This window comes from Echinops telfairi, unplaced genomic scaffold, assembly GCF_000313985.2.
Source record: "Echinops telfairi isolate 266 unplaced genomic scaffold, ASM31398v2 ScPeMD7_7469;HRSCAF=8507_1, whole genome shotgun sequence".
Classification (NCBI taxonomy): Eukaryota; Metazoa; Chordata; class Mammalia; order Afrosoricida; family Tenrecidae; genus Echinops; species Echinops telfairi.
In genome coordinates this window covers 9,876,383-9,883,702 of record NW_022111373.1, presented here as the reverse complement: position 1 = coordinate 9,883,702, position 7,320 = coordinate 9,876,383, and the positions used below count along the sequence as shown (strand labels likewise).

The 7,320-nt window shown below is 37.4% G+C and overlaps 1 pseudogene; it reads left to right on the top strand.

Annotated features, from left to right (window-relative positions):
* Nucleotides 1-565: 565 nt before the first annotated feature.
* The window catches only part of LOC115873724, a 14,022-nt pseudogene continuing 7,267 nt past the window's right edge, over nt 566-7,320 (top strand).

Sequence of the window (7,320 nt, the reverse complement as noted above, 5' to 3'; positions counted from 1 at the left end):
GGTGAACTATCAGAGTCAGTTGCTCAATGCTCACTAGCAAGAAAAATGTGTGCTATAAAAGCTCCACCCAGCAGAGCTTTTTTCCGAATTGGGGGTATCCCCATAGTCTTGTTGTTAGGGGCCAAATCAGCAACCACTTGATGGAACCACATAGCAGAACAAAACACCGCGTGGTCCTGGGAAACCCTCCTAAAGCAGCCACGATATCCTTCCATCTGAGGGTCTCCTGTTTTCCCCTGCCTTTCTGCTTTACTGAGCATGGTGTCCTTTTCCAGGGATTGGTCTCTCCTGACAACATGTCCAAAGAATGTGAGAGAAAATCTCCCCATTCTTACTTCTTACGAGTATTCTGGCTGGTCTTCCAACGCAGATTTGATTGTTCTTTTGATAGTCCATGCTACTTTTCAATATTCTTCATCAGCACTATAATTCAAAGGCATTGATTCTTCTTCAGTATTCCTTATTCAATGTTCAATTTTCACATGCATATGAAGTCTCTGAAAATACCATGGCTTGACACAGCCAGACCGCATCCCTCCTGCAAGCATAGTCCTTTTGAAGCTGCATGTCACTCTGCCAGTTGACACTCACCACCCCCAAACTCCCCTTGGATAATACTATTGCTGTGCTCATGGTTGGCAATGGCTCAGGCATGTTGAAGGCCAGCTTCATAGGTGAAGACAGCCCCCCGGGCCATCTTCTTCTCATCTGGGAAAGTTCCCAGCATCAGTGCATGGATGTGAGCAAGAGAGGCATCCTGCCCATTAAGAACCCCATTGATAATGGCTTTGTCACGAACTGGGGTAACGTAGAGAAGATCTAGCAACACATCTTCTACAATGAACTTCACTTGGCTACTGAGGAGCACCTGTGTTGCTGACTAAAGGCCTCTTGAACCCCAAGAGATAGAAGATGACCCAGATAATGTTCAAGACCTTCAACACCCCCACAATGTGCGTCACCATCTAGGACCTAGATGCTGTCCCTGTATGCCTCTGGACATACTACTGGCGTAGGGGAAAAAAAAGTACAATTGGCATGGCTTTATCTGTTTGGGTTTGGTTTGTTTTTTTGTTTTTGTTTTTTCTTTCAGTGCTTGACAGGATTTAAAAACTGGAACAGTGAGGGTGACAGAAACGTCACGAGCATCCCCCTGTTCTGCGATGTAGCAAAGGACTTTGATTATGCATTGCTCTTGTTTTTAATTATCATACCAAGCACCGTGGGATGCCATGTGACAGGAAATGTCTGCCCTTCTCAAAAGCCAAACCCAAAGGGCTGGCCCTTGTCTCCTCCCTCCCTGCCAAATTCTGGTCCTATTTGTTTTAAAGTTTCCTTTCAAATGGCCAGCCATTTGGGTGCCCCTTCCTTTGTTGCCCTCCCCCCACCCCACCCCCACCCCCACACACACACACACAAATTCAGAAGGATGAAAGCTTTTGGGTCCTCCTGGTTAGGTTAGGATGTGGAAAAACCAGGCCTTTACCTGTACATGGACTTGACCATCATAATAAAAATGCACAGCTTAAAGAAAAAGAAAATACTATTCCTTGGGTCAGGCATACCTTTGTCCGCAAAGCACCATCCTGGCATTTCCATGCTTTAAAGAGGCCTTGTGCAGCAGATACACCCATCTCTTGACTGTTTGTTCCCTTGACTGCTGCTTCCACAAGCTTTGGTGTGGAAAGAAGCAAAATGAAATCCTTGACACTTCAACCTTTTCTCCAGTTATCATGATGTTACCTATGGGTTCAGTTCTATGGATTTTTTCTTTCTGTAGAGTTATAATCCATACTGAAGACTACAATCCTTGATCCTCATCAGCAAGCGCTTCAAGCCCTCCTCACTTTCAGCAAGCAAGTTTGTGTGGTTTGCATATCATAGGTTAATAAGCCTTCCTCTAATTTTGATGACACATTCTTCTTCATATAATCCAGTTTCTCAGATTCTTTTCAGAATGGTTATAGCTGGCAGCATTCCAACAGTTGGAAAAGCATGGCAGTGCAGAGAAAACACAGCCTTTAGTATCATCCGGATCTATTCTTCAGTCACAGATGTTTTTGTACTATTTCCATGACCCTGGACACCTCCTGTAAATTTCATAAACTTGAGTTTCCTCATCAAAAACATGGAAATATTAAAAATGCCTCACTGAGTTGTTTTGAATATAAGATGACTCGGTGTATGCCTAAGCACAGACTCAATCAGCATTAGCTCTGCACTTCCTAGAAACACAAGACATGCCCACCTACGGGAGAGTGCAAAGCCATTACTGATAAGTGCCTAGTGATCAATGATGTAGTCAGCAAACACTGTTATGTTAAGTACTGTTATTGATCTAGGCAATGATACATGATGTCCCCAGTAATATTCGGTAAGAGTAACTCACTGTGGACTGGGGTCGGCTTGAAAAAGAGGTGTGGGGAAAACAGGAGTTTGAAGGATGGCCATCATTTGTTGTTACTGTTTCCACTTAATTTTAATTTTATATTTTAACATTAATATGCAATAAAATTGAATTTTATCAGTGTGCAGTTCAGTGAATGTTTAACACATGTATGGATTGTGTCCAAACCACCAACGTTTGGACAGTAAATAGTTCCATCACCCCAAAATGCTATTTCATGCTACCCCTTTATAACCACACCCTCATTCTACGATTAACCTCTAGCAATTACTGGCTTGTTCTCTGTCACTACATTTATCTTTTGAAGAGTACCAAATGAAAGGAATCATATAGCACATAATCTTTTGAGATTGACCTAGTTTAGCATAATGCCTTTGACACATATGGACTGTTGCATGTATCAATATTTTATTCCTTTTGCCTTCTGAGTCGTATCGAGTTACCTAAATATACCACATTTGTTTCTTTATTCACCCATTGAAGTGCATTGGACCATACTCAACTTTGGGCTGTTACAGAGTTGCCATAAACATTTATGATTTATGTACAGGTTTTTATGTGAACATACGTTGTTTTCTTAAACACCTGCAAATGAGATTGCTGTATCATACAGTAAATGACTATTTAGCATTAACATAAACTGATAAATTATTTTCCAAAGTGACATCGCCGTTTTCTATTCCCAGCAGCAATGTGTGAGATCTCCAGTCTCCCTGTAAAGTCAGAAGAGGGTGTGTAGGGCCCTGAGTTTTGTGCTTTGATTTTGCTCCATTTCATTGTTTTGTTTGAAATGAACCTGTATGTCACAAAAGAATGCAGGTCCATTTCAGTTTTTCTTCTCTACCCTTTACAGTACTCAGACCAGCGTTTAGATCTGATGGGCAAGGAATCTGTAAGATGTTTTTTAACCTGTGACCTTTCTCTTTTTTTATTTTTTTATTTTAACTTTATTTTTGTTGTTTTATTTATTTATGTATTTCCCCTTCTGTTTGTGGAATATGATAATTACAAAGAAAAAAATATTCTATGTATTTACATAGCCCATCTCATCAAATGAAATCAATAGCAATATCCCATTTAACCCCATACATGTGGTTCTTCTTGTCCTTTTTTTTTTATCCTTGTTTTCCATCCTTTCTCTGTCCCTCCCTCCCTCCAAACTGGCCTCATCATAGTCTTTAAAGTGATATAGCAGATCCTTTGATCTATGAATAATTTTCTTTTTTATAATAATTATGTCTAGAATATTCACTTTTATGAGCGTGACTATCTTTGCTAAGCATAATGTCCTCTAATTTTGTTCACGAATTAAGGTGTTTGACAGAATCATCATTGCTTTCTAAGGATATATAATATTTCATTGTATGAATGTACAATGGAATATTTGTTTATCCCTTCCTGTATAGTGGGAAGTTTTTATTAAGTCTGTTATAGAAATTTCTTCAATAAACAGAGGTGTGCATATGTCTGTTTGTGTTTTCTTCTTTATTTCTTTTTTTTTTTTTGGCTTTGAGGTTTTGTTATTTAGGAATCTTTTTTTTTTTTTAATCAATTTATTGGGGCTCATACAATTCATCACAATACATAGATCAATTGTATAAAACACATCTATACATTTGTTGCCCTCATTATTCCCAAAATTCGCTTGCCTCTTGGGTTCCCGGAATCAGCTCATTTTCCTTTTTTCCCCCTCCCTTTCCCTTCCTCCTCCCCTCTCCCCCATGCACCCTTAATAATTCATAAATCATTATTGTATCTTATATTACACTGTCCAGCATCTCCCTTCACCCACCCTTCTGCTGCCCGTCCCCCAGAGAGTAGGTTATATGTAGCTCCCTGTGATCCATTCCCCCTTTCTTCACCCCCTTTCCCTCCTGGTATCGCCACTGTCACCCCTGGTCCTGAGAGGTTCATCTGTCCTAGATTCCCTGCGTTTCCAATTCCCATCTGTCCCGCTGTGCATCATCTTCTTTATTTCTTTAGGGTACATACCAAGTAACTAGATTACAGAATCATAATGGATTTGTGTTTACATTTGTTTAAGAAAGTGTCACACTATTTTCCATAGTGGTGGTACAGTTCTACAATCCCATCAACTGTGTATTAGCCTTATAATCTCTCTACACCCTCTCCAGTATTTAATGTTTTATGGTGTTTTGCTTTTGTTGTTGTTGTAAATTTTGCTGAGTGTTGGTGTGAGATGGTATCTCATTGTTTTAATTTGTATTTCTTTTATCACTAATGAAGGTGAATATTTCTTCACAAGATTGTTGACCACTCTTTTGTCTTCTTTAGTAAATTGCTTATGCCCACTTTTAATCTGTATTTTTCTTAGTAAGGTGTTGTTGCTTTCGATAGATTTTTGAAATTAGCACGTTATCTAATATATCATTGTTAAATACTTTCCCCAATCTTTGGGTTCTCTTTGAACTCTTATGATGAAGTCTTTTGATGGGCTTAAATATCATCTTTTTAGACTATCCCTGGCCTCTATTTTATCTTCCATAGTATGACTATTTTTCATCATGTTCAGTAATGTATGTATGCTTTGTATTAGGGCCCTTAAGTTTATCCCTATTTTTCATCATTGGTTTTTACGGTTCTGGGTTAAAACTGTGGTCTTTAATCCACCTTGAATTCATTTTTGTATGTGGTATGAGATATGGGTCTTGTTTCATTCTTTCACAGATGGAAATCCAATTTTTCCAGCACCATTTCTTGAAAAGGTTATCTTTTCCCCCTACTTAATATGTTTTAGTCCTTTTATCAAAGGTCAGGTGTCTGTAGGTACTTAGCTGTATTTCTGGGTTCTCAATTCTAATCCACTGGTCTTCATGTCTATCGTCTTACCAATACCAAGTTGTTTTGATTACTGTGGCCATATAGTAGATTTTAAAATCTAGCAATGAATGGCCTCCTGCTTTTATTTAAATAGGGTTTTGTTTATCCTTGGTTTCTTTCCTTGCCATATAAAGTTAGTGATTAGTTTTTCCATTTCTTTAAAGAATTGTGCTGGAATTTGAATTGAATTGCAATTGAATTCCTAAAGTGTTTCTTAGTAACATTGAAATTTTCAGTATATTTAGTCTTCCTATCCAGGAGCAAAGGATATTATTCCATTGTGTAAGTCTCTTTCAGTTTCTTGTAGAAGTATTTTATAGTTTTCTTTGTATAAGTCTTTTGTATTTCTCTGGTAAGAACTATTCCTTGATATTTTATCTTTGGGGAAGCTATTGTAAATGGTATTATTTTAATTTCTTTAATGTACAATAATCCATCTGATTTCTGTATATCATTTCTTAATCATGCAGCCTAATACATTGCCAAATTTTTCGGTCAGTTCCAATCACTTTTTAAATTGAATCTTTGGAATTTTTTATATATATAGGATAATATCATCTCAAAAAAAGAAAGTTTTGTATCTTCCATGTCAATGTGAATGCCTTTAATCTTTTTTATAATTATAGTCTGGCTAATACCTCCAGGGCTATATTAAATTAGAGTGGTGATAAAGGGCAACCTTGTTTAGTTCCTATTTGAAAAGGGAATGTTTTCAATGTCTCTCCATTAAATTAACTGCTAGCTGTTGGTTTTTCTTATATGGCCTTTATTATATTGAGGAATTTCCCTTATATGCCTATTTTATTGAGCACTTTTATCAGGAATACATGTTCTTTTATTTTAGATGACCTAAAGACCTACAACTATGTGTTCTGCCCCAGGTTCCCCAGACTAAATGAGCTCCTCCTTTCCCTTTTCACTTACTTTTCGTAGCATTGATTCCTTTGTACTTTGTCTCCCTCTCTCCCTATGAATTGAAAGCTCTGGGGTACAGAATGCCTCCCTGGGGTTTCTACTCCCCCACAGTATGTAGCACTGGGTGTTAATACCAGTCACTCTAGATGCAGTTATCACGTCCCACCTCTCCCATTGTCTTAGCGCTCTATACCCATAGAAAAAAACTGAAATATAGGCCGAGGAAGAATAATGTAAAGATTATCAAGCTACAAATAAGAAAAACAGTTGAATGTTGACTGGTTTTTTGTTTTTGCTTTGTTTTTTGTTTTTGGTACAGTGACTGTGTATTCTTTCCATCTCTATATAGAAAGTTTGACTTGGTAAGCCAAAGATCTCCTATATTGGCACTGAGAAGATGTCACTTGCCACATAAACTTTATACCTACATATTGAATTGTATTATAAAACAGGTACCTTTTCAATATGTGCCAGATATGAAGTGGAATTATAATCCCAAATCCAGCTGTGATAAAAGTTATGAACTATAGTAACTTTGTGGGAGGGAAATGTCCTTTGTTCCCCTATAGAATTTTCATTCTTTTATAGGGGAAAAGATTATAAGTAAAAAGTTATGCAACTTCTTATATAAGGCTTGTCATGATATAAAATAACATAGTATAGCATATGAGATAATAGCTATGGTGGAGTGAAATTTCTTTTCTTTTAAAAAAAATAGATTTATTGATATAAAATTCACATGTCATACACTTCTGTAGTCAAGTTGCTTTTTAAAAGAATTGTATATACATCATCATCATCACAGTCAGTTCTAGTGCTCCCGTCCCCTCCTTCATTAATCATTTGCTCCTTAATTCTTCTCACCTTCCCGACCTACCAGGCCTGATAAACCATTGGATCAGTTATAAGAAATGTCTTTTTTTAATGTATTTCTTGTTATTCTTTCTACAGATTGAAAAGGTCATCTAACCCCGTCAATACTTCAAACAATAAATAATCTAAACTGAAAAGCCATGTGACACATTTTGTTTGAGGGCCTCCCATAAACCCACATTGCTATTGTTAGTTATCATGGAGTAAGTCCCACCTTTGACTTTGTATGTAAAGAATTTTTAGTTCTCTGGTCCTGAACCATACTCATGATTTGGCAAGTTAGA